At 47.7% G+C, this 27,166-nt stretch overlaps 1 protein-coding gene across 2 annotated transcripts in view; it reads right to left on the bottom strand.

The window, feature by feature from the left end:
* The window catches only part of NLGN4X (neuroligin 4 X-linked), a 408,403-nt gene extending 381,728 nt beyond the window's left edge, over positions 1-26,675 (bottom strand). The window contains exon 1 of one of the 2 annotated variants that reach the window (XM_006147778.3): positions 26,324-26,675. The gene's annotated coding sequence lies outside the window, so the exon portion shown is untranslated. Of the gene's footprint in view, positions 1-25,742; positions 25,785-26,323 lie in introns of those variants that run through there. The other variant, XM_006147781.3, reaches the window with a different exon arrangement.
* Between the last annotated feature and the right edge of the window lie 491 nt (positions 26,676-27,166).

Here is a 27,166-nt window from a genome sequence, read left to right as displayed (position 1 = left end):
GGTTAACTATGAGGTGGAAGAGGGAGAAAAAGTGCAGTTGAATTTGTACGCATTGCACTCACGCACAAGGGTTTGCTGATAGAACGGAAGCTCATTTATTAAAAATAATAAATAGCAGTTCCTTCAACAAAAATTGGCATTTTTAGAAAGAAGAGAGCGCAATAATGCAAAAGGGAAAATCAGGTGGCATGGTGGTTGATGCGCTGGACTCCCACATGGCTGACCGCGGTTCGAGCCCCAGATCTGGCATCTTGCTTTCTCACTTTCCCCTCTCTCTGTCTCTTTCTGTGTGTCTCTTTCTGGTCAAGTTAAAATAAATGGATAACTAAGTAAAAATAAATGAATAATAATAAAAGAAAAAAAAAGAAAAGAAAAGCTACTTTTCAATGCCTTCTCTTTGCCTCTCCTCTGTAACTATAAGATGGTAGTCTCCAACGTTTTGGCACCAGGGACAGATTTCATGGAAGGCAATGTTTCCCTGGACCAGGAGCAGGGTGGCCAGGATGGTTTCAGGATGATTCAAGTGCAGCATAATTATTGTACATGTTATTTCTATTATGATTACATCGTAATGGAGGATATTGATAGGAGTCTGCAAGCCACTGATTTATTACGGTCTCCATGTAGTCAAGCCTCTCTGCTCACGTTAATCAGCTTGCAGCCATTCCCCAGTGCTAGCATCACCGCCTCTGCTCCGCCTCAGATCAGCAGGCATTCGATTCTATTAAGGAGCACACAGCCTAGATCGCGCACTTGCACAGTTCACCCCAGAGTTCTCGCTCCTATCGAAATCTCCCGATCTGACGGGAGGCAGAGCTCAGGGCGTGATGTGAGCACTAGGGAGTGATTATAAACACAACGCTGCATTAACCCACCCACCACTCACCCTCCTGCCGCTTGCCCAGTTTCCAGCAGGTCACAGACCAGTACTAGTCCATGGTCCCAGTAGTTAAGAACCCCTGCTCTAAGAGATCAGACAAAAGAGACCCAGAGGACCACCCTCCACACAGACATACACATACTCCTGGCCACATGTCACCAGCCCCCTTTCTGGATAGAGCAGTACTAACTCACATAGCTCTTGCTCCTAAAAAATGAGCAACCTACAGAGACCAGCAGGTGGCACAGTGGTTAAGGCACTGGACACTCCCACATGGCTGACCACGGTTTGAGTCCTGGACCTGGTGGTTTGCTTTCTCACTTTCTCTCTCTCACTATCTCTCTCTGGTCAGATTTAAATAAAATGAATGAATAAATAATTTTTTAAAAATTTTTTTTTCTTTTTCTTTTTCTTGGAGAGGTTTTTGCTATAGGGCGTGTGCACTCGCCAGAAAGTCAGAGACATAGAGACAGAAAGTGAGAAATCACCCCCAGGGGAGATGGCCACGTCGCAATCCTTTCTCCTCCATTCTCCTCTCGGGATCTTGGGCACGCACACACATGTGCCCGGCATGAGTTGAAGCCACCGGGTCCGGGACGCGAACCGCGGTCGACTACGTGGGAGTCCAGCGACATGGACATTATGCTAACTGCTGGTCCCCAAAATTTTAAAAATAATTTTCATAAAAAAATATTAGCAACCTAAGTCTGGGCATTATGGACAACACTCATATTCCCTTTAAAATAACTTGAGTATGGGACCAGCAGATGGCATAAAAGATACATCCCTGGACTCCCATGTGGTTGACTACAGTTCAAGTCCCAAACCCAGCAGCTGAAGACTCATGCTGGGCACATGTGCATTCATGCCTGAAACCCCAAGAGGAGAGTGGAGGAGAAGGGATTGTGGCATGGCCATCCTACCGGGGAGTGACTTCTTGCTTTCTGTCTCTCTCTCTCTCTGTCTCTCCTGTGAGCGCACACTCCAAATAGCAAATATCTCTTAAAACTAAAAACTTAAAAATAATATAATAACTGGAGTACTGCATTTTCCTGATTCTGCAAACTAATTTCACGTAGACTAAAAATAAATAGTACATGGGGCCGGCAGGTGGCGTGGTGGATAAGGGCGCTGGACTCCCCCATGGCCGACCACGGTTCGAGTCTCAGACCTGGTGGCTTGCTTTCTCACTTTCCCTCTCTAACTCTCTCTCTCTCTCTGTGTCTTTCTGGTCAAATTGAAAAATAAGATGAATGAATAAAGACAAAAATTAAATTAAAAAAATGTTTAAAATTAAAATAAAAATGAATAGCAGTTCCTTCAACAAGAATTTGCATTTTTAAAAAGAGAAAGACAAGAGCAGAATAATGCAAAAGGGAAAATCAGGCCTGGCTGCACTGGTGCTGGTCACTGGGTCCTATGACCTGGTGCTGGGGCCCCACAAGACGGCCCAGGAGTCAGATCCTTGGTGAGCCCAAAACTGCTGGATACACCCGGGGTCTTCAGCTGAAAGGCAAGAGGGAGGAGGGTGGGGTGGCAAGACCCCAGCAGGGGACTCTCTGTCTTTCGCTGCCTCTTGAGAAATAAGTAAATGAACTTGAAAACTAACATGAGAGCCAGCTAGGTGGGGCACGGGTTAAGGAGACTAGACCCTGCCATTTTAGTTCTGGAGGCTGTCAAACACACCAGGCCCGTGTGCAGGCATGCCCCAAATTCCCAAGAGAATAAAGAAGAAACTGTGGTGTGGCCATTCCCCTGGGGGAAGGCTTTCCTTCTTATATCACTCTTTTTGTTTCTCTCTCTCTCTGTCTCTCTAGTGAGTGCGTATACTCTATAACAAATCAAATTTAATTTAATTTAATTTAAATAAAGGGCAAACGGACCTGTAACAGTGCACAGACTTGGTGAGGTAGTAAACTATAAAAAAAAAAAAAAAAAATCATTCAGAGGACCAGCAGGTGGTGTAATGGTTATGTCGCCAGACTCCCAAGTCGTAGACCAGGGTTCAAGTCCTAGATCCAGTGGCTTAAAACTCACACTGGGTGCATGTGCATGCGTGCCCAAAATCCCAAGAGGAGAACAGAAGAGGAGGGACTGCAGCATGGCCATCGGTCATGGGCAGCGATGTCTCACTTTTCTGTCTCTCTGTCTCTCTCCGTCTCTCCAGCCAGTGTACATGCCCTATAACAAAAATCATTTGGGACATTTATGACTTCATTTTGGGAACATTGAGGATTTTTTGTTGGTAACTTTAGGTATAATAAAGATGCTTCTGCTATGTGGGGGAAAAAAGATTATTTTTAAAAATTGCACAGAGGGCACATGCACTCTTCGGAAAGAGACAGAGCTGGAAAGAGGGAAAGTGAGAAAGCACCTCCCCCCAGGCGTGACTTCCAACCTCAATCCCTTCCTGGGGACCAGCAGTTAGCGTCATGGCTATGTCACTGGACTCACACGTAGTCGACCGCAGTTCACGTCCCGGACCCAGTGGTTTAAACTCACACCGGGCACGTGTGCATGCGTGCCCAAGATCCCGAGAGGAGAATGGAGGAGAAGGGATCCATTCCCGGGGGTGGGGGGTTATTTCTCTTTTTCTGTCTCTCTGTCTCTGTCTTTCTGGCAAGCACACGCGCCCTATAGCAAAAAAAACTCAAAGAAAAAAAAAAAAAAAAAACAACCTCAATCCCTTCTCCATTTGTTCTTCCATTTGAGATTTTGGGCAGGCACACCCATGCACCTAGCAGGCTGTGTTTTTCAAGCCACTGAACTGTGAGTCAGCCAAGTGGGACCTAAGTCCCTTAACTACCACGCCACTGGCGGGTCAAACAAATTTATGTGATTCTTACATTTTAGTTTTAGTTGTTTTTTTGTGTGTGTGTTTTTGTTTGTTTGTTTTTTTATGATCAGTCCTCTTTTTTATTTATATTTACTTATTTGCTTTATTACTGGAGGGTGCGTGCACTTCTCAAAGAAGCAAGAGAGAGGAGGAGAGAGAGAAACCCCCCCAATAGGGAGTGGTGAGCCCAAAATCTTTTCTCCTCCATGTCTCCAGCCCACCAGGATTTGGGGCACTCACATGCATATGCCAACGGTGTGTTTTCAAGATACATGGACCAGAATCTGAACTCTGGTTCGCCATGAGGGATGCAGCTCCCTATGCCTGGGCTCCACCACTGGGCAACGGGACAGCCCTGACGCTTTATTGCAGAGCCACGTAAGACACAGGTTTAGATGGCGTCCACAGTGCTAAAGTGAGAAGCGGAGAACAGGCTGAGGGTTCTATGAAAGACGAAGCCATGCAGTCCCACACCACGGAGCCTCACGGCTGCTACACGGGGTTCACCGTTCTGCGTTCTTTTCATTCCTCTTTTCGCATACACCTGAAATTTCCACCCGTCACATATCCCATAATAGTTCAAGCACACGGACACATTTTTTAAGAAAGCAAAAAGTACAGGACCAGCAGTTAGCATAATGGCTATGTCACTGGACTCCCACGTAGTCGACCGCAGTTCGAGTCTTGGACCCGGTGGCTTAAAACTCACGCCGGGCGCGTGTGCGTGCGTGCCCAAGATCCCGAGAGGAGAATGGAGGAGAAGGGATTGCGGTGTGGCCATCCCCCCTGGGGGGTGATTTCTCGCTTTCTGTCTCTCTGTCTCTCTCTGTCTGTCTGACGAGCGCACGCGCCCTATAGCAAAAACCTCTCCAAAAAAGAAAAAGAAAAAGAAAAAAAGGAAGCAAAACGTAGAGAAATGAAAGCAGTGTTTAAAAAAAAAATAGGACGTAAGAGAAAATGAGAGCTGCCCTGAGGGTGAGGACATGCCGAGGACAAGGAGAGAGTTTTAAATAACAGACGAGAACAGGAACGTGTAAAGAACCTGTGTTAGAAGATCAGGCGAAGGGAAGTGACTGTCTCAAGGCATCACCTTCTGGGAGACTTAACTATTCACAAAAACGGTTTTTATGCAAGTTGGTAACAACGTGACGTCGCTTACGCGACAGTTTAGGAGACATGTAAAACTCAGAACAGTAGAGCTAGAGAGGGAAAGATAGAAAGGGATGAATGTATACAGAGACACAGGAATGGATCTGGATCACACACACCTACAGAGACATGCCCTATGATATACACATGGCTGTAGATATGACGAGGATGATATGCAGATATGAACATCAATACCAGAGTCCGTCCATCTGGGGTGGTAATTCTTTTTTTCTTTCTTTAGAGACAGGTTTCGCTATAGGGCGCATGCACTTGCCAGAAAGACAGAGAGAGACAGAGAAACAGAAAGCGAGAAATCACTCCCCAGGGGAGATGGCCACACCGCAATCCCTTCTCCTCCATGCTCCTCTTGGGATCTTGGGCACGCACGCACACGCGCCCTGAGTGAGTCTAAGCCACTGGGTCTGGGACTCGAACCGCAGTGGACTACATGGGAGTCCAGCGACATAGCCATTATGCTAACTGCTGGTCCCTCAAAACACTTTTATATAGCTCCTCTCATACGTCTAATTCCTTCTCCGTAAGGAAGGACACGCTGCCTTAGAAAGCTCCTTGCAAAGGGTGCTGTTTGCGTGTATGATTTATTCATAGAATGGATGCACACAAGAATGCAAAAAAGAATCCTTCTTAAAATCCACGGAAGCGATAAGCACCTGTACCACAGTATGTTTTCAGGACAGCAGGAAGAAGATGACACTGCCTTTTCAAATATTGCTCGGGGTGGTCAGATGCCCGCACGGCCCTGTCCGTGAGCGCTCCAGGACCACAAGCACACGCCACACTCCCTAACGTTGTTTCTTAAGGCTTTTGCCAAACCAAATGCGCTCACCAGAGAGGCAGAGACAGACAATGAGAGGGAAAGCGAGAAATCATTCCTCCAGGGGAGGCGGCCAAGCCGCAACCCCTGCTCCCCCATTTTCCTCCTGGGATTCTGAGCCTGCATGCACACGTGCTTGGCATATGTTTCAAACCATGCTGGATCTGGGGTTCAAACCATGGTCAGCCACGTGGGAGTCCAGCAACTGCATCACTATGCCGTCTGCTGGCCCCATGCCTGGCTTGTCTTTTGTTTGTTTTGAGAGAGATTTTTGCTATAGGGCACACATGCTCACCAGAGAGACAGAGAGACAGAGAGGGAGAAATCTCCTCCAAGGGGTATGGCCACACCACTATCCATTCTCTTCTTGGAATTTGCACATGCATGCTCACACACCCAGCATGAGTTTCAAGGTACGCTGGATTCAGGACTCAAGTCACGGTGGCCATGTGGGAACCCAGTGCCATAACCAGGATGGCACCTGCAGGACCCAGTGCCTGTTTTTTTGGAGAGGTTTTTGCTATAGCGCGCGTGCGCTCGCCAGACAGACAGAGAGAGACAGAGAGACAGAAGCGAGAAATCACCCCCCAGGGGGGATGGCCACGCTTCAATCCCTTCTCTTCCATTCTCCTCTTGGGATCTTGCTCACACATGCACAGGCACCCGGCGTGAGTTTAAGCCACCGGGTCCGGGACTCGAACCGCAGTCGACTACATGGGAGTTCAGCAACATAGCCATCATGCTAACTGCTGGTCCCCATGACTGTTTTTTTTTTTTTTAAGACACCATGTTACAATGTTGCCAAGGTTGACCCTGAGCTGGGATCCCCCAGAGTCAGCCTCCCAGGCCAGGGGGTGCCAGGGGATGCTGCTCCATCGGACCTTCAGGTTGGACTGGGAACGGAACCAGGAGTCCTGCATGGTCCCCGACTGCAAATCACCCAGCAGGACCCCATCTGGGCCTACAGGAGTCACGGCATACATAAATAAATAGGGGAGCAGAGAGCCCTTTTCCTTAGAAGGGAGTGCCAGCTCCTTCATGCCATTCCTCCGCCTTCTGGGAAATGGAGCGGAACTCTGCCCTCCCCCTCAGCCCTGGCTCAGCTCAGGCTGCACTTTAGGGACTTGGTCCCCAGAGCATACCCTGGGAGGGCTGGGGGGCGGGGAGGGAGCGGGAGTTTAACATCCAGCCAAGCGCAGTGCAGCTGTAAGCCCGGCTCCTTGGAAGGCTGGAACACAAGGAGCGTGAGTTCAGTGCCAGCCTGGGCAACACAGCAACACCGTGTCATAAAAAAAAAAAAAAAATTACAATAAAGGAAGATGTTGGAGAAACTCTGCTTTGATTGGGTGATCAAGGTCTACACCAGCGGGACAAACTGTGTAAATGTCATGCATGGATCTGACGTGACAAAGGCACTGAGCGCAACTCGGTGGTGTTTGTCCCCGAAACACGGTCCCTAGTCTGAAACGGCAAACGGACCCCAGAGGGCGGGCATTCTGCATCATCCCTCAAGACGAATAAGGCCGGCACGGCCCCAGTGAGGCACTGCAGCCGGCCGTCAGCCACTGCCACAGAGAGGAAGCTGGAGCGCACACGGCCGATGGGGGTTCGAGTCCTGACGCTGGGCACTTGGACAGCACGCCAGGTGCGTGTGCACACCCAGGATCCCCACGAGATGGAGAACTGCAGAGAAAAGGGTGGCAGGGTGTCCTCCAGAAGCGTGCTGTCTCTGTCTGTCTGTCTCCCTCCTGTACACACACACGCAGTCAAAAAAGATGGAGAGAAAGTAATAAGGAAAGAAAGAAAAATAAAGAGAACAAAAAAAACAAATAAAGGAAAAGAGAAAGAAAAAGAGAAAGAAAAAAGAAAAAAAGAAAGAAAGAAAGAAAAAGGAGGGAAAGGAAGAAAGAGAAAGAAAAAGAAAAGAGGAAAAGGAAGAAAGAAAGAAAAAAGAAAAAGAAAGGAAAGGAAGGAAGGAAGGAAGGAAGGAAGGAAGGAAGGAAGGAAGGAAGGAAGGAAGGAAGGAAGGAAGGAAGAGAAAGAAAAAAGAGACAAAGAAAGAAAGAAGGAAAAGGAAGAAAGAGAAAGAAAAAGAAAAGAGGAAAAGGAAGAAAGAAAGAAAAAAGAAAAAGAAACAAACAAACAAAGAAAAACAAAGAAAAGCCCCAGTCCCGGCAACTTGTAAAAAGCACACCTGGCCCACGTGGGAGCGAGCTCCAAACGCCAACGGGATGGAGGCAAGGAGGAGAAGGGATTGCAGTGTGGCCGTCCCGGGTCTGGCTTTCTCACTCGTGCATTCGCTCAGATGGGTGCTCGCACTGTCTGGCAGTTACATAAGGACTAAACCAGTGGGGCCAGCAGATCGCATTGCAGTTACGTCACTGGACTCCCACATGGCAGGCCGCAGTTCGAATCCTGGACCCAGAGGCTTCGAAATCACACCGAGTGCACGTGCATGCATGCACAAGATCGCGGGAGGAGAATGGAGGAGAAGGGACTGTGGTGTGGCCATCCCCCCCTGGAGGTGATTTCTTGCTTTCTCTCTCAGGGTCTCTGTCTCTGGCCAGCAAAAACGCTCTAAGGCAAAAACCTCTTTAAAAAAAAGAAACTAGAATTGCCTGCACTCCCTGTACAACTTTTCAGTACATGCAAAACTATTCTAAAATAAAGTTCATTTTTTTAAAATGCTAACAGAACTGGAAAAAATTTTTTAATTAAAAAAAAAAAAAAAAGAAAGCTCTAAGGGGGAAGAAAAAGAGAGAAAGGAGGTTTGCGTGGTGCGGAAGGAGACGACGTCGACCACAGTGGGGCAGGTCCGCCCGCCCCCAGCCTGCAGCCTGCAGCTTAGTACCCCGGGAAACCACCAGCTCCTTCCTGAACTCCTGCACAATCTGAGCCCCGACGGAGACCAGCGAGGACACCACAGCAGTTTTAAATGGCTCTGGGCGACATAAGGCAGAGGTCATGGCAAGGACGCGTTGTGGCACCCCTCAATTCTTCGGTGGGGAGGAGGCCAGCGGGCCAGGCAGTGACGGTTCTCAGAGAAGCAAACCGCAGCCCGAGAAAAGCTGCGATGTGTGCGAACACCCCGGATTTCAGAAGCCCACGGATTTCAGAAGTCCACGAGAAAGCAGGAATTCCGGAGAGCACGCTTCCCCGCCATCGTCCCGGCCTGCCCCCAAAACCTCAAATTCACATCGATATTTACATGTATATTCAACATTGGGCTTAACTACTGGGGCTTTGTTTTTTTTTTTTTTTCCCTGTGAGGTGGATTTGGAGGAAACACCCTATTGAGCAGAGCGGTGGGAGAAACATGTACCTTCTTTTCTGACCTGATCTGGTGAGAAGAGTCCCAGGCCAGGAAGGACCCACAGGGGACAACGGCTCCGCGCTGGGAGCTTCCTCTCAGGAACAATAATGAACGTCTCTGTTTCCTCTGCTGACAGGTACGAAAGGGACCTATATTGCTTTAAGGAGGCCGCCATCCTTGGAAGTTAAGTTTGGCCCAAAGCGGCGGCCGTAGATACCGGGCGGCAACGTCGTTTTAAGTACAGGCAAGTTTTAACCTATAGAAAGGCTCTAGTCACCCAGCTACTGAGGCTCAGCCAATCACAGGTTGCCAATGACAGCCAATCAGGTTGGATCTGCTTCACTTCCTTTCTGCATACGTCACTTCCTCTTCTCCGCCTATAAATACAACCGCAAGGGCCTGGGCAGACCAATGTGGGGCGGCTTCGGTTGGGAGCGCGGCGGCCGTGGGAAAGCAGACGACGCAATTGACCACCAGGGGGATGAATAGACAGCTAATTTAGCTCCAGCCAACCCCATCTCCACCAGAGTGTGACAGAGGGCCTCTAGAGTCCAGCTCCACATTCCGGGAATGCGCCGAGGCCCAGATGGATACTTTTGTTCTAGCTACGCTACGGTTTCTCTAAACAGCAATGGGAAGCCAGGGAGCGGGGCCACGTCTGCTTTACCTTTAATGATAGCATTGCAAACTCGTACCCGCTGTAGTTTTTCCTTCCTTAAGCTGTGCTTCAAATAAGGAACGGAAAGGTAAAGGAAAACCCTGGAATGATTCTGCAGCAGAGTTAGAGCAGTCAAATGTTAAGTTCCTATAAGGGAAACATCTCCATTTTTGCATGGGGGTGGAAGGGACTATTCATGGAATCACTTGTAAGGGATACAAGATTGCTTGTAAATGGAGGGGCGAGGTTACAAGATGTGTTGCCGCAGAGCAAAATATATGGGCAATTTAATGCATATTAAAAAAAAAAACAACCTAGTAGCACGGTTAAATGTGCACAGCATAATGAAGAAAATAAATATGGATCTAGACTTGATTTATTATACACTGTATGCAAACCTTAAAAAGCTATCCTGGGGACTGGCAGTTGGCGTGGTGGTTAAAGATGCTGGTTGACCCGGGTTTGAGTGTCAGACCTGGCAGCTTGCTTTCTCACTTTCTTCCTGTCTTTCTGGGTCATGTTTTAAAAAATAACAATAATAATAATAAATGCTTTTCTTTTTTAAAAAAGAATTATTTTTATTTAACTTTATTTATTTATTTTAATTTGAACAGGGAGAGACAGAGCGAGAGCGAGCAAGCTGTCAGGTCCGGGACTCGAACCGCGGTCAACCATGTGGGAGTCCAGTGTCCTTAACCACCACGCCACCTGCCGGCCCCAATTAAATAATTTTCTTAAAATCTATCCTGTAGGCCACAAAGATATACACCAATTATATGTAACCCAGAAATCATCATTTAAATAAGTAAATATAATTTTTGTTTTTATAGATGCTGTGATGGTAGTACAGAAGACAGAGAAATTATTCTTTAATATGCAGGAAGATGTGTTTCCAAATTAAAAGTGAACTATGTATAATCCAAATAAATCCAAATGTAAGTACATATCTATGTTGTCTTTACATGTAAGTGTATGTATATATCATTTGTATATGTATATATAATAACAAGATAGTCATTGGACATTCATATGAATAAACAGTTTCTTATTAATTAGAATAGGACTGAATTAAATACCCAAACACGTTTTAAATGAACGTGCACACAGACACCTATTCATTTTCAGAAATGATAATATGTTCTGATTTATTCACCAAAGGAGACATTTCCATGGAGATACTATCCCATAAATTCACGGGATATTATTCTACCCATGAAACTGTCAAGGCAGACTGAGTCATCGTAAACAGTGTCACACCAATTTTCGCCAAAGCAACGTGTGAACTCTTATTTTATCCCTGTCATCTGGTGTAGCCCCATAATAATGGTGTTTGAGCTCTCCTGGGGATCTCTGTCGTCCGTTTTTTGCTGAGATGCGCCTTCCCCGGGATGGATCGGTTGGTTTTCTGCTAGGAGCATTTCAGGTTTCCTGCCAGCTTTCTCCTTTGCACCTCACTGTCTCTGCTTTCTATTGCATGTCCCTGTCACTGTTTTACACAATGAACTGGAAACTCTTCAATGTTTTCTTCCAGTGGCCTGGAACTGTTATATGTCTACCCATGTCCAGTTTGCAGTTTTCTTCAGTAAACTGCAAAAAAAAAAAAAAAAAAAAACAAAAAAAGAGAAAAAAAAAAAAAAAAAGAGAAGCACCAAGAGAAAAATACTCCATAAATGAAAACAGCCTAGACACCTGCAGGTGTTGGCATGTACAACATACACACAGCGTGAAGGCAAGGTGTAGCAGACACATCTGCAAAGGGAATGGCAAAACAGCTTAAGCAAACTTTGAACTTAAAATCGTTAAATGGTAACGGAGGAAAACGCTCAGGCCAAAGTGCAAAGCAGCCATTACAGAAGACCGCAGGTAAAGCGTGTAAATACAGGGATCACAGTTGAGGTGTTTTCTGTATTATTTGAGAAAGATGAAAAAATGAATTCATTTTAAATGGAAATTTCTGAAATACAATTACCTCTCTGTCTGTCTGGTGAGCACACGTGCCCTATAGTGAAAATCTCTCAAAAAAAAAAAAAAAAAAAAAAAAAAAAAAACCAAAAAAGAGAAAAAAAAAAAAAACTTGCTCTCACCCTTCCTGCAGGGTTAGATTTGAGCTGATCACCTCAACCATGTGGTAATAAGCAAATCTAAATCCAAATGGAAGGCTTTTGCCTTGCATTTTTATAGATGTCATTTTCCCCAACAATTCTGATTCTCTTCTGTAGTCCCTTCCAACTAATTTTCTGTAATGTGATCTAAAGCATCCCGTCTCTTCACACAATGGTCAGTGTCAACACGGCAGGTGGATCAGTGGTCAACATGGCAGGTGGGTCAGTGGTCAACATGGATATCCACATTCAAGCTGCTTCTGCCGCCCACAGAGCAAGCCTGCTAACTGCAGCATTCCCTGGGACAGACAGCCACCTTTTGCTCCCCAAAGTTAATGGCCAACTTCATGACCCCTTATCAGACATCTTCATCTCTTTGTTCACCATCTACAGTAGCTCATTCCAATGATGGAGGTGAAATGAACAGTACTTGAAGTCTTTGTTTAAAAGTTGGTAGATAATACATATCATTAAAAAAAATGTGCATTTCAAATGGTTTTGCTCCAGAATAAATGTGTTCTTTAATTCCAGTTTTCCCCAAACATACCAAGGTCCCCTGACATATTACAATCTGAAAATGATAAAGTGAACCTCACTCCTAACATGGAAGTTACATGGACCTAGTGATTTTGCTTCTGTTCAAAAATTTATGAGCAACGAATCAAATTATTTTCCTTAATGTTTAATATAGGCCATGAAAGACAAAAACACATATGTACACACTCCCCAGATGAGAAAGTCAGATCAAGCTTGATTTGCCTGAAATAAAAATGTCTGATTGTGTTTATACGGCTACCCCCCTCACCCCCGTTTTTTTATTGCTACTAAGAAGTGAAAAATGGCATTGGCATATACAATATAGTTTTCTTTTTAACGCATCTCCTCGACAAAGGTCGAATGCATGAAATGCAAAAGAAAAAAATAGCAAGATGTTTCTTCCAAATTGCCCTGGTAATGTAAACACTTTCAGGCAACTTGGCTAGCACATTTTGCTCTGTGTCAACAAAATGTCAGTATCCTTGGGACCAGCAGTTAGTGTAATGGCTATGTCACTGGACTCCCATGTAGTCAGCAGTGGTTTGAGACCCAGACCCGGTGGCTTAAAGTCACGCTGGGCATGTGTGCGTGCGTGCCCAAGATCCCAGAAAGAGAATAGAGAAGGGATTATGACATGGCCATCCCACACTGGGGGGTGATTTCTTGCTTTCTGTCTCTCTGTCTATTTCTGTCTCTCTGGCAAGCATACGCACCCTATAAACGTCTCAAAATAAATTATAAAAAAAAAAATTGTTGCTATCCTCAATATTGTTCACGGGGGTAATTTGGATAAACTCATGACAGAGAACCTCTACTTCCTTGCCACATCTGTTGACTCCATTACTGCAAGCACTGATGTCCTTCACATGCCAACAGTCTGTGCAAATTCAAGGCAAGACAGTTTTCCAAAACATTTATGTTCAGAGAGTCTGCAAGAGAGAACCCCTCAAGTGGGAGTTTCCCCACCACTGGTTCCCATGTCTACATGCTTTGGCAAGGATCACCGTGAAGGATGTTCCCCGGAGACGATACGTTTCTGCCCTGCAAGTACACAAGGCTAGCTCGCCAGCAGGAGACACGCGGTGTGTTGGCAAAGCTGCTGCACGAAGCTAAAGGTGTCAAAAGCGTGAGGATGCAGACCATACCAAAGACAGGGGAGTTGCAACCAATGACCTGTCGTTGTGCTGGTTTTCAGATTTGCGTACCTTACATAACAAGGTATTCTGCATGCCTTAAACATGCCGAAACATCTAACTCTGGCTTATTGATTTGAAAGAACACTACAGGAGGGGTGAGCAGGTGCTTAAGACACTGGGCCCCCACGTGGCCATGTATAGTTCGAGTCCTGGATCTGGCAGCCTGAAAATGACACCAAGCGTGCGCATGTGTGTGCCCAAAATCCTGAGAGGAGAACAGAGGAGAAAGGGCTGCAGTGTGGGCATCCTTCCTGGGTGGTGATTTCTCACTTTCCGTCTCACTGTCTCTCTCCTGCAGGTGCACATGCACTGTGGCCAAACGAACAAAGCATAGGAAATGGTTATTCATTCATGAAGCTAGATTCATGAACATAGGTGGATCAAATAGATCTCAAGACATTCCGTTTTTTGTGGATTCAAAGCCATCTGTTTTATGGAGGCATGTATTCACTGGACAGACTAAAATGAAAATCACCGTATTATAAATATAGGTATTGGGGGGAAAAAAATGTTTAACCAGCCTTCCAAATAACGCACACGAAGAATTCTACTTAACCGCCAGAAATATGCCCTGCCATGGCACTACTCATTCTTCTTACGACTCTTTTCTATTTAATTCATTCTTCTATCTAATTACCTTCGTTTCTCTTTTGATCCTTTAAAGATCCCTGAGGCCTTATCATTTACCCAAATAGGAAGGAAGAAAGGAAGAAGAGGAGGGAGAGAGAAAATAATGGGGCAGAGGGGAACTTTAGGAGGGAAGAGTAAACATGAACGAAGCCAGAATGCAGAGGAGAATATAACGAAGAGGGGAGAAGCACAGGACCCAACTACGTCAACAACTGACTCGGGGGACCAGCAGTTAGCGTAATGGCTATGTCACTGGACTCCCATGTAGTCGAACATGGTTTGAGTCCCAGACCCGGTGGCTTAAACTCATGCCGGGCATGTGTGCGTGCATGCCCAAGATCCCGAGAGGAGAATGGAGGAGAAGGGATTGCAGCGTGGCCATCCCCCCTGGGGGATGATTTCTCATTTTCTGTTTCTCTGTCTGTCTCTGTCTGTCTGGCGAGCACATGTGCCCTATAGCAAAAACCTCTCCAAAAAAAAAAAAAAAAAAAAAAAACTGACTCAGGAAGACAGAGTCAGGATTGGGGATATACAGGGATATGTCTAATTTGTCTCCCTATTAATGACGCCAAATTTGCATTCTGGTCTGTAACTGGCTGCCAGAAGCAGACATGAAGACTAATCTCCTGCTAGAGCCTGAAGCTGTTTTCCAGAAAAAAAATGAATACGTCTCAATTACTTCATGTCCTTCTTGCCAATACCAGGGAGCTACACTGCTAAGCATAACATACTGGTTTTCATTCTCCTCCCTGTTTTGTTTGCTGTAGGGTGCACATGCTCTCTAGAGACAGAAACAGAGAGAAAGTGAGAAATCACCTCCAAAGGTGATGGCCACACCACAATCCCTTCTCCTCCATTCTCTAGGGATCCTGGGCATGCACACACACATGCCTGGCGTGAGTTTAAGCCACTGGGTTCAGGACTAGAACCGCATGGTCAGCCATGCGAGATACAGGTCTTTTAACGTCTGTGCCACCGGCTGGCCCACGTCTTTCTTCCTTTTTTGTAAGTTTATTTCTCCCACAGCAGGAGAGACGGAGCCAGATAGACAGCGCCCCACCAGGGCCTTGACATGTAGTGCAATGGCAGCTTCAGCCCGTCTTGGATCGTGGACAGGTGTGAGCCCTGCATACTGGCGGAGGTCTCTGTTCACAAATCCAGAACCTTCCCATGTGGTTCAGCCTCACAGGTCTCACCCCTACAGCATCCCCTGTTCCCTGGCGTTTCACACTGAGCAAGGCCACAGGAGTGACTCAGCCTCCACACACACTCAGACGTGGCCCATTTCCCATGGTGTACATTCCCAGTGAGCTCCACACACCCTCTGTTTCTCAGTCTTGTGTCCCGGATGCAGAAATTGCACACCCGTCCAGGCAGGAAGGACACGGCTTATCACATGTGCCCCGTGATGGGAGGGTTCTGGAGTGGTTCACAATCGCATGCTAAACCTCAATGACTCGTCTTTCAGAGTTACCAGAACTTGCAGCAAGGCAGTACAGCAAAGGCTCTTGACCTCTGCAGCCAGCAGATGCATACTGGTCAGGTCGCTAGACTCCCACAAGGTCAACCATGGTTCAAGTCCCAGACCTGGAGGCTTAAAACTCAGTCCGGGTGCATGTGCATGCATGCCCCAAATCCCAAAAGGAGACTGGAGGAGAAGACATTGTAGCGTGGCCATCCTCCCCCGGGGGATAGTGATGTCTCACTTTCTGTCTCTGTCTCTCCAGCGAGTACACATGCCCTATAGCAAAAAAAAAACCCTCTTAAAAAAAAAAAGGCTCTTGAACTCTGTTTGAATATGAAACTGGAATATTTGTAGATGTTTAAATGCAGCTGCCACGGATCAGTCTGGAAATCTACCCTCCACCCAGGACTCAGTTTCTTTCAGAAAATATATGTCCTTGTCTCTCTCCGTGTGTCTCTCTGTCTCTCTCCCTGTCTATATATGTATACATAGATGTTTATAGACATTTACACTTAATGTAAGTTAGACTCTTCTATAACACTATATAATACATAACATAATGTATATTTAATATAGTAGAGTCATGATAAGTATGTAAATAGAGAGAGATTATATATTGACGTGAATTTTAGGCTAGGTTTCCATATAATTAGCTCTTATGTTATTGGGTCGTCTGCAAAGTAATATCTTAGTTTTCTATGCAAAAACGCATCATGATTTCTCCAGTAACCTCATATTATATATAATTAGCTTGACAGATTTAAATGGATCATGCTATACGTAGCTTTGCAGTGCATTTTGAAAGACAGCTCGTTACATGATGAAGCTTTCATCATCAATTTATACAAAACAGATAAAAAACAAAGATGCAGGTAACATGGAGCTTAAGGTGGCTGGATCCCACATGGCTAACTGCACAGTTCGTGTCCCGGACCCAGCGGCTTAAAAATCATTCCTGGCACACTACAGCTAACTAAAATATTAAATATTGAATACGACGTACAAAACTCTTCTCTCTATCTAGTTTAAATACAATGATGGTTTTCTTTTTTTATAGTTTGCTATAGGGCAAATGTGCTCACCAGAGAGAGAGACAAATCACGCACCCAAGGAGAGGGAGGGGGGATGGCCATGCTCCAATCCCTTCTCCTCCATTCTCCTTTTGAGATTGTGGGCATGCATGCACACATGCCCGGTATGAGATTTTTTTTTAATTATTTAACTTTATTTATGTGCTTACGGGTTTTAATTTGACCACCGAGGAACAGAGCCAGAGAGAAAGAGGGAAAGTGAGAAAGGAATTGGCCAGATCTCAAACCGAGCTCAGCCCACGTGGGAGTCCAGTGCCCTGTACCACCACACCACCTGCCGGCCCCACCTGGCATGAGTTTTAAGCTGCTGGGTTCAAGACTTGAACTAGGGTCAACTAGGTGGGAATCCAGTGACGAAACCATGATGCCATCTGCTGATCCCCACATGGGCTTTGAACCTCATGATTGGAATCAACAACCCTCTCCTCCTCACCATGAAGGCTCAACTGAATATAGTATACAGCGATGCGATAATGGAAAAAGAATGGCATGATGCATTGTACCTATGGACAATTAAGTATGTAATTTATTACACATACATGTTTATATACACTATAGTAGATGAAGGCTCTATAGACATAGTTTGCAAATGAAACTACTTTCTGCAAGAGACCTCTTCCTTATGTGTATGGCTTAACCGTAGAGGACACCGTTCTACCCACCAGCTCATTGAAGTTTACGACAGCTAAGTGTTTGCAGTCTTCTTTTTTTGTTTGTTTGTTTCTTTTATTTGGAGAGGCTTTTGCTATAGGGCGCGTGCACTCGCCAGAAAGACAGAGAGACAGAGAGACAGAAAGCCAGAAATCACCCCCCGCAGGGGGGATGGCTATGCCACAATCCCTTCTACTCCATTCTCCTTTCAGGATCATGGGCATGCATGCACACACGCCCGATGTGAATCTAAGCCACTGGGTCTAGGACTCGAACCGCAGTTGGCTACATGGGAGTCCAGCCCCATAGCCATTATGCTAACCGCTGGCCTCGTGTTTGCAGTCTTCTAAGGTGTAACTGAATTTCTCAAAAACATGGCCGCAGAGATGACGGGGCATCCCAGGTAGGAAACCCTCTAGTATCCGTTCACTTCTGTGATCTGCTGTCAGCTGGGATATTTCAGGGCTCTCTAGTAAGGCACAATGTCAACGTCTAATCCAGGTCACATTTGAATTGAAAGGAAGTCGGTAGGGCAACAGAGACCCAAGTCCGTTAGGAGTGTCTCCATCTTTGTGACTTCAAACTCCTCTTTGTTTATTGAAAGTGAACACACAGTCTCTGAAGCTGAGCTGATAACAACAGTCCCCAGACCGGATCACAAGGCTTAACCGGACACAGCCTCTCAACAAAGCCCTTTGGGCATCAAGAGAAATAAAGGCATGAATCTCCTAAAAAGATAAATCAAAGAGTTTGAGGGTAACCCTGTTCAAAGAGTGCCCAGTTTGGTCCTTGTAAAGGTGATCAACTTTTTCATCCCACAGTGCTAGGTGGCACCATATTGACGAACATGAAAGGATTTGATCCCACATACAAAGGGGGCTTATAAATCCTAGTGGAACCATATGATTAATGTACAAGTTTATTTGGGTGCAAATTGTTTCTCCATGCATGGTGTTCTCACCGTAGACATGTTCCATGACCTTCTGAAGACCCTTGAAGTATATACGTAAACGCAAGTGATAAAACTTTCTGGAGACCATTCATCAAATTAGAAGAGAAAGCTTCTCCAAAATGCAGAAATAGAGAGCTGTCCCTAAGCACCTGCCCTGTTTCTCTAGGTCTCCTGTTTAATGAATGTCTTCACCCCGGAATGAGACGTACACACAGGTCAATTATAGGTATGTTGCATAATGACTTTTAGATGATCTTATAGTTTGGGTAAATGGCAGGAGTAAGGGGAATGACTAATGGGGGAAAAAAATCTCATTTTTCATTCAGATTAAGTTTTCCTTGGCTTAGAAAAACATGCTGCCCAGGAAATAGTTTCTAGTTGTGTTTTGGCACAAGCACACATGTCTGTATGTTCACGTGTGCAGTGCATACACCACTACAGTTCTTTTTTATTTATTTTTTTTGAGAGGTTTTTGCTCTAGGGCATGCGCACTCGCCAGACAGACAGAGACAGAGAGACAGAAAGCAAGAAATCACCCCCCAGGAGGGATGGTCACACCGTAATCCCTTCTCCTCCATTCCCCTCTCGGGATCTTGGGTACGCACACACGCGCACCTGGCGGGAGTTTTCAGCCACCAGGTCCGGGACGTGAACCACAGTCGACTACGCGGGAGTCCAGCGACATAGCCATTACGGTAACTGCTGGTCCCCACCACGGCAGTTCTTAGCATGTGGTTCCAGACCGTAGAGGAGTAGCCAGCTCCCATAGGAGAGCAGGAAACAATGGCATGCTCTCCTTGTTGAAAAGCCAGGTGATTGTTTATATGAGTTCCCCATCTCATGATGGCCTACCCATCCTACACAGTAAAGCTCTGAGAATGATGAACGCTCTCGGTCTCAATGGATTCTCTTCTGCACCCCATCACCCACGTCTCTTAGACCACAGTTGGGTTCCTCTGGCCCAACTGCCTACATGCTGAGTGTCCAAGTATCATGAGAGCTATCCAAAACCTCTCTGGAGCCAGAAAGACAGAGAAAGACAGAGACAAAAGCAAGAAATCACCCCCCAAGGGGGGATGGCCACACCGCAGTCCCTTCTCCTCCATTCTCCTCTCGGGATCTTGGGCACGCACACACACGCGCCCAGTGTAAGTCTACGCCACCGGGTCCAGGACTCGAACCACGAGCACTGGTGATGTGGAGATATTGAACATGGAAAGCTGACACCCTCAGCAAACACCATCTTAGCAGTAGCTGCAAGCCACAGGAGCCCTTCTGTGTTGTGTTTCGCAGAAACATTTCCCATGAGTTCCCTAGGACTCTCTCGATCCTTGCCAATCACCATTCACTCATCTTTGTCTTTTTTTTTTCTCTCTCTTTTTTTAAGGCTTTTGCCATAGGGTGTGTATGCTTTCCAGAGAAAGACAGTGAGAACTCAGCCTCCCAGGGGGATGGCCACACCACAGTCCCTTGTCCTGCATTGTCCTCCTGGAGATTTTGGACACACATGCGTACACGCCCGGCATGATTCCCAAGTTGCTGGGACCAGGATTCAAACCACATTTGGCCATGTGGGAGTCCAGTGCCTTAACTACCGCTCCATCTGCTGGCCCCTAGACCACAGTTTAATGCACAGGATCTCTTTTCTGCATTTGGCAAAAAGACACACAAATTCCCTGTGATTTTTTAATCCCTTTTTTATCTTTCACTAATCTTTGTCATGTTTTAAGAGAATCCAACACGTATCAAATCATGCAACTTTCCACAACCCAAGTGTCTTTTCTTTTTCACTCTGAAAAATGAGAAATCAAGTTTCACGCCCGTCAAAGGTACATTTTTGCAAGTATCTGTCTCCGCTTCTCAACCTCCCACGGAAGTACAGACAGACAAAAACAAAAACAGGAAGTGAGCCTGGATGAGAGGACAGAAACCAGTCACATTGCATGGCTGGGTGACGACTTTAAGACCGAGAACGGGACAGTCTACAGAGGTACCCACTAGCCTCTTGAACTCCAAATGCTCATCCAGATTAACACACGGAACTAACCCCAAAGTAGCAGTCCCTTACAGCGGCAGATCACCACTTATTTAGGTAACATGCCTTTTAAATCAAGCAAACCACGAGATCCTAGGTCGTTTTCCCACCTTTCCAAAAAGCTGCGACAGCATTTCATTAGCACTATCTAAAAATCATGACAGTCTCCGTGACCTGTGTTCCTAAGTCAGCCAGTGCGATGCTACGGGTTCATTCTGCCTCTTCCCTTCCTGCATTACACAATTGCTCTGGAAGAAACTCAACAAAATCACATCTTTATGTATGCACAGAATTATGTATATCATTATGTGTGTGTGTGTGTGTGTGTATGTGTATATATATATATATATATGTATGTATGTTTGCATCAAGCGGTAGGTACACTGTATGGAGCTCAGGTGTTCTGTACACGCCTGGGAAGAGTAAACCTAATGCTCAGTGTCTGAGATCTGAAATCACAGCTTAAGGGACCAGCAGTTAGCATAATGGCTATGTCACTGGACTCCCATGTAGCCAACCATGGTTTGCATCCCAGACCGGGTGGCTTAAAACTCACGCCGGGCGCATGTGCGTGCATGCCCAAGATCCCGAGAAGAGAGTGGAGGAGAAGGGATTGCGGCGTGACCATCCCCCCTGGAGGGTGATTTCTCGCTTTTTGTCTCTCTGTCTGCCGAGTATATGTGCCCCATAGCAAAAACCTCTCCAAAAAAAAAAAAAGATGAAATCACAGCTTAAGATAGACTGTCATCCAGTCCTGAGCTTCCATTCCTTTGCTGCTATTATGAGCTGTTTATTTATGTTTATTTGCTTATGTTTGCTATAATCACTTGCAGAGAAATCCTTCTCATATATACATACGACACACACACACATACACACATATGTATTCAATGCCTATAAATGGCAAAATGGCAAATACCTACATGTTACCACTTAAAAAAAAGTTGTTTTTTGGTTAACATGTACAACTGCACCACAAGAAAAAGGAGGATTTCTTTTCCCCCCCCTCTTTTTGGAGAGGTTTTGTGCGCTCGCCAGAAAGACAGAGAGAGACAGAAAGTGAGAAATTATCCCCCAGGGAAGATGGCCACACCACAATCCCTTCTCCTCCATTCTCCTCTCAGGATCTTGGGCACGCACGCACACACACCCGGCGTGAGTTTAAGCCACCGGGTCCGGGACTCAAACTGTGGTTGACTTCATGGGAGTTCAGTAACATAGCCATTTCCCCAACTGCTAGTCCCAAGGAGGAAGGATTTCTGATACTACCATTTGCTTGGCAGAGAAGAGCAGGCCTCTGAAAAGCCACATATAGGTTGTTGAGAGAAAAAGGAGAAAACTGGAAAACAGCCGTTGCGTGCATAACACCACAGCCCCAAACCGATGACCTAATTGCTTCAACCACGTGGGCTTCAATTCCTTCCGATCCCCACTATCTTTAATGGACCGGGCTGGGGCCGCATCTTTGATTTAAAAGGGGGAGACAGTGTGTTTCAGAAAGCAGCAGTTGCTCTGGAGGAGACTTGTCTCCCAATTCATTAACATAATGAAAGAGGAGAGGATGCCCCTGGATCTGAAAAAGACCACATCGTGGGTGAGGGAGGCCTGCCACGGATTGAAAGCTGCACGGGACCTGTTTTTCTTCCTTGGGCATCTAACACAGTGTGAAAGGCAGGAAGGAGACAGCCTGGTTTACGCACGAAAATTCTGTTCCTTACACTCGACTTGCAGAACGAAGCTCTCACCACATTTGGCATTGAGCTGTGTTTCAACTAGATGAGCCTGTTTTCACCGGGAGGGAATTCGAGGCATTAAAATATTGTGAGACTGTCACTTCGTCTGAATGATCAATTCCATCAACAAGTTGCAGCAGGAGTGCTGTTGCCCCACCACCCGCCGTGGGAGAGCGGTTTCAAGGGATTTTTTTTGAGCGGTTTAAAGGGATTGCGGGTAGCAATCCCAGTGGCAGGATGTGAAAGCCGGCTTCTCTACATGCACGCACGTGAAGGTTTCGCTCCGTGAGACCCGGAGTTGTTAAAGAGGCCCTTGCACACCGGGAGAGCAAGGTCGGATGTGACGTTGGTTGGTGAGCACACCCATCTTCGTCCTGGGACCACACACCTTGCAGAGATTACTACAAAGGGCAGAAATGAACAGGCCACGTGCAGAAATAAAAACTCCTCGTATTTTCGGTGAGTCTGCGTTCCAGGCCAAGCACCGTGGACTTCTGCGTACGTGGGAGGCCACCACCTTGTGAACACCTGCCATCGTCACGGTTTGTGGCCGTCTGTCACTGCCCAGAGATGCTTTCTATTCTTAGGTTTGGGTAAAAATTAGCTGGGCTGCTGCTTTGAGGGCCCACTGGTAACTGGCTGTTATTTTATTTTATATATATATATACCAAAAAAGCAACCCATGTTCCACCCAAGGAGAATGTGCAAAGCACCTTGGAAAACACCACCCAAGCACAGCCATGATGATGAAGATGCGATTAACATGAAATCTCTGCTCAAAATCATTCTGGTTTCCCAGTGGGGGGAAAACAAAATGAAACCTCTCGTTTTAATCCAGTGAGTTAAACCTGATGAAATAATTTCCCACTTGCTACCGTTGGCCCCAATGATATTTTTACATTTGGAAGAAGGCAGGGTTTAAAACTGCCATAATACGATACACACACATATGAATGTGTATTTATCCTACATTTCCTGGGCTAATAGAAGACTGAATTTCTCATCCGAGGTAATACCGCTTTGCAAAGACCTCGGTGCAATCCACATGTTCGTTATTCTAGGGCAGATAAAAATGGCATGTTTCTTTTTCCTGGAAATAAGAGGTCATTGATGCCCCATCCACCATCAGCCCCCCCCAACCACCACCTTCTGCTCCATCCACACGGGAAAATCTATGCTGAGGATTTAAGGATTTACTGTTAACGTCTTCCCCACAGCCAACTGAAGGCATGAAATAATTCTCCACTCCCAAAAGCTGCCCCCGCGAAAATGCGGATCTCGTCTGCTCTCCCAGCTCTGTCATCCTCGAGGAAAAAACGCTCAGCGTTCTCAATCCAACCCAGGCAGGTCTCTGCGCCGCACACACAGCTCTGGGGATCATCAAAGTCAGGTCTCTGTGTCCTGGCCGATTAACGTTCAGCCAGAGCAGGTGCCTGCCAAGCGTGTCATCCGCAGGCTCCTTCCCTGTGCTCTGCAGAACGTCTGACACCACCTGCCAGCTCTGCTTCGTCAGGATAACTAGGTCTCCCTAAACTTTCTTTCTCTTTGCGTCCCTCCAATCAGTGGAAACGGCTGGTGGAAGATGGGGCACACCCCTCCCTATACTCCCCTACCCCAACCCCCACATTGTGGACAACACGGTTAAAAAGAACGGCACCCCTGACCTGTCCACCTACCCGCCATGAATGAATCCCTTCCAAAACCGCAGGCGACGAACCCATAACACCACTTTTCCACCCCCCCCCCCCCCCATCCACCCACCCCTCACCCCAAATTTCCAAAGTTGGATGCAAATGCCAGCTCAGGTGTCCCCATCCTCGCTCTCCCCAGACTCGCCCAGGCACTGGCTTTTTGAATGCACTAAGCGCGCACCCAAAGCAGAGGCACCACCTGCAAGACGTCTAGCCCCGGCGCTGGGGCCAACCTCGCCGCCACCTCCTGGACCCCCACCGCCTTCCACTGAACCTCCCGTGTCCCCTCCCCACCAGGCCCTCCGTAGCATGCAGTGGCTCCAAAAATCAATCAAACCAGGCCCACACCTGCTGGCCAGCTCCCAGAATGGAACCGAAAAGAATGAAGCCCTGGCCAAAAAAAAAAAGAGAGAGAGGCAAAGGGAGGGTGTGCAAAGGACGTCCTCCCCGCGCCCCTCGCCCTCCAAGCGCGACATCTGACATCCGTTCCCAGTTCCCAGGGTGGTCCCAGCCAGGCCTCCGGGGCGCGTGGGTTGGCGTGCCCCCCAGCTCCAGCTCCCGCCCCCGCTGCTCTGGGAAGAAAGGGCGCTGTGTCTGGTGGAGACCAGGCGCCGGAATGGTGCGCCCGGGCCCAGGGCTGCGCGGGGCGCCAGACGCGGGGCCTCGATCCCAGGGCGCAGGGCCCTGGACACCCCAGCCAGCCTGGGGATTCGAGCCTACCTGTTCTCGCTGGAGCAGGCTTGGGGAAGGACAGGGACAACCAAGGGGGTTTCCAGGAGAGGGAAGGATGCGTGCGCCCTAGGGGCGGCAGGCAGTCCCGGAGAGCGGAGAGCGGCAGGGGAGGGAGCCGCCGGGGGGTGGCGGGTGGCGGGTGCAGGCAGGGAGTGCAGGGCGGGCAGGGGGCGCCGCGGCCAGCCGGGGAGGGGGCCGCTCTCCAGTCTGCTCGCCCCCTCCCTCTCCCGGGGTCTCACCAGCCCTCGCCCAAGCCCGCGGCCTCCCTTACTGCAGGCTCGGAGCCTGGGGGACATTCGCCATCCCTTGGGCCAGAGGGAGGGGGAAGGCGCCGCGAGGGAATTGGAGGAGGGGGAAGGGGTGCACGGGATGAGCCGGACCCGGGAAGGAGCGCGGTTTTTTGGGGTTTTGGGTGGTGGTTTATGAGGTTGGAGGGGGCATGGGATGCGAAGCTCTGGACAGCAGAGGGCCTTGGGATGGGGTGGATGGGGTGGTGGTGGTGAGGATATTGTGTTGTCCGAGGGTAAGAGGGTGGTCCAGCTATGGGAACCGACGCCCCACATCCCTCCACCGGGCTCCCCGCAAGCTCTGCCCAGCAGGAGGGTCCTCTGTGGACACCAACTGGGGTTCCAGGTCCCCGGAGACCCAGCCACGGCTCCCGCTGCCAGTCTCCGCAGCTCCCAACTTTTCTGGTCCTCGGGAAAAGCGGGGAGTTCTGAGATCTTGCTTGGGGCGACAGCTGCCTGTACTCACCCCTTCCCCCCCCAAAAAAAAGGCTCAGGCCGGACCTGAAGGCTCCGGAACAAGAAATAGCCCCATCGCCCCCTCACACACGGGAAAGGGGGAGCTGCAGCCCGCTCCCCGGCTTTGCAGAAACAGCGCTCAACTAATGGTGTTTTCTCTTCTCCCGGGGTCTCCAACGCGCCCAGCCGGCTCCCCGACGAACCCCAGCCAGGTTCTAATCCATCACGTGCGTTTTTTTTTTTCCGTGCCTCACACCAGCCGTCATGTTCGGTGAGGCACCCCCAATGAAGGCAGGGAGTTACAATCGCTTAATGCGACCCAAGTGAAGTCTGCCTTCCCTTTTGCTCTTTGGTTAAGCAAAAAGGAAAGGGAGAGAGAGAGAGAGAGAAAAAAAAAAAAAAGACAAGAAAGAAAAATAAATAAATAAACAAGCAAGCGCCCTAGGGTGTGTAGCTGCCAGCTTTCTGAAAGAGGAGGAAAGAAGAGAGCCAGGCAAAGCCCCCGTTGCTCACTGCGTGCAGAAGCCGTCCTGCGTTCGTCATCTCCAGCTCGGGTTTGCAGGGAGCTGGCGGTGTGCTGTTCTCTCCCTGTACTGCAGATACACTACCCCCTCTCTCCCCGCTACTCTCTCCTGTTTATTTGTATGTACGGCAAAGGCTACTTTGTAAACACATCACACACAGCCCCCGAGCCCGTGCAAATAGCTGATTGCAGCAGAATGCCTGCGAAAAAAAGACGCTGGTCGCAATTCCTTTTTTTTTTTTTTTTTTTTCTCTCCCCGGAAAGTCAGAATACAATCAAATGTGGAGACGGGCACGAAGCTTGCCCATGAGAGGCAGAACATGTATGTGTGCACTTCCACCCACACCACAGAAATGGAGCGACAGATGGAAGAAAGTCCTGTTCGCATTTCCCAAAGAAAAGGAAAAAAAAAAAAAAATCCATGTCAGACCGGGCGCGGCTCAAACGTCTGCAGTCAAGCTTCTCCCGTCGTTAGCCGGAGAAGGACTGCCAGTCCTACGGCCTCAGAATGGCTTTAAATAAGAAGGATGATGATGGTAACAACCCAGAGACATTTTAAGACTGTGCCTACCTTAGCGGCGGAAAAGCGGCATCGGCCCTCAGAGTTCTTTTTAACACATCCAGATTTTTCCAGGGAACCCGAACCTCAGGTATGATTCAGGAGGAGGCTGTGTTTAGTCCAGACGCCTGGATTGTCTCATCCGAAGGAATGCCAGGGCCACCGGAATCGGCCGTTTGCAGGAAATGTGTTGTTTCTGTCGTCAGTGGTTTGTGGCCAGGATGAAAAAGCAATACAATTTGAGCAGGAAGGGTAAGAGCAGGGCTGAATAAGAGCTCTGTGCTAAGAGACAGAGACCAGGGAGAGAGAGAGAGAGAGAGCGCGCGCGCGCGCGGGGGGAGTCTGCAAGAAAAGGAGGGTTTCAGTAGAGAGGTCTTGCTGTCTCCAGAACTCTCCGCCTGCTATTGGACCAAACTGAATGAAATTTACAAAGCCAGCAGCCAATAGATCCCTGCAGTCCTCCCCATCACTACAGAAACCACCTCCACCGCTACAACCTCATGCAAAAAGCAGCTGATCCCAGAGCAAACCAGCTCGCTGTAACCAAGAGATGCCAGGTGCCTGCCGGGGTGGTGGGACAGGTGGGTCGGGTTCAGGTGGCCACCATTCCAGAGCGTGCAGGAAAACCTTCCTTGGTGGTTTTTGCTGGGCCCTCCTGCAGTGTTTGAAAATGTCTTTAATTGTTTCAGGTCGTGCTCTTGAGCTGTCCCGGTGGTCAGGCCGAGGTGACTGTTCCCTGGGCTGCGTTATTGAGATTATATCGCGAAGGGGGAGGAGAAAAGAGGAAGGAGGCATTGCAAAATTGAAATGCAAATGTGTAAGAACCTCCTTTCCTTCCGCTAGGCTCAGGTGATG

This window comes from Tupaia chinensis, unplaced genomic scaffold, assembly GCF_000334495.1.
Source record: "Tupaia chinensis unplaced genomic scaffold, TupChi_1.0 Scaffold000222_1, whole genome shotgun sequence".
Taxonomy (NCBI): Eukaryota; Metazoa; Chordata; class Mammalia; order Scandentia; family Tupaiidae; genus Tupaia; species Tupaia belangeri.
This window is presented reverse-complemented; position numbering and strand designations above follow the sequence as displayed.